The sequence below is a fragment of the Chaetura pelagica genome, unplaced genomic scaffold (genome assembly GCF_000747805.2).
Source record: "Chaetura pelagica isolate M959 unplaced genomic scaffold, ChaPel_1.0 scaffold731, whole genome shotgun sequence".
In the NCBI taxonomy this organism is placed as follows: domain Eukaryota; kingdom Metazoa; phylum Chordata; class Aves; order Apodiformes; family Apodidae; genus Chaetura; species Chaetura pelagica.
Genome location: NW_009952155.1, coordinates 214385 through 215270, shown reverse-complemented (window position 1 = coordinate 215270; position 886 = coordinate 214385).

The following is an 886-nucleotide window of genomic DNA, read 5'->3' as shown; positions in this document are numbered from 1 at the left end:
GAGCTGCAGCTCCTCCCCCCAGCAAGATCTGGCTATTTTGGGGCAGGAATGTTTTCATCTCAGCCTATATTAAGCTCCTTTGCTTCACAGTCACAAGCTCTGCAGATCCCAACCCTGCTGCAATCACCCCCCCAACCCCCAAAAAACCATCCCCTGCTGACCCCCCAGCTCAGCTCCTCCTCAACATCCCAACCTCAACACCCAACTCCCACCCTCTCCTTGCTCCTGGGGCCAGGGGGACCCCCCCAGACCCCCAGATGGGACAGCAGGGGGGAAGGGAAGGGTTGAGGAACCCTCAGGGGTGGCCTCTGCTCCTCCTGCCCCCCCAGGGATGTGTCCTACAGGTTATGGGGAGGTCAAACCCAACCACTGGCACCTTTTTAACCCCTTCTCTTGGCCAAAAATAAAAGGTCCATCCCTGCCCCCCCTCTCTGTGCCTCCTGGATGCCCTCATTGTCACAACAGCCCTGCAGGAGTGACAGTAGAAGAAGAAACCAACCAACCCAGCCCTGATCCCAGTGGGAACAGCCCCCAGGGCAGCAGAGTCAGGAGCAGCATCCTCTGCCCTGACCCAGGTGGCCCCACCAACTCACCCCAGGAAGGTGCAAAACCTCCCACCCTGCTGCTCCCCACCCAGCCATCCAGGCACAGGGATCCACAGGGAATTCGGGCAGGCTGGAAATGACAGCCCTGCAGCTCCAGCCTGCCTGGGGCTCCTGCCTGCCAGCCCTGGGGTGGCTGCCATCCTTTTTCCCCCTCTCCCTCCATCCCTGGCTCCTCCTCCCCCCTCTCCCTCCAGCCCTGACTCCTTTTTCCCCTCTCTCCCTCCCACCCTGGCTCCTTCTCCCCCCTCTCCCTCCCACCCTGGCTCCTTCTCCCCCCTCTC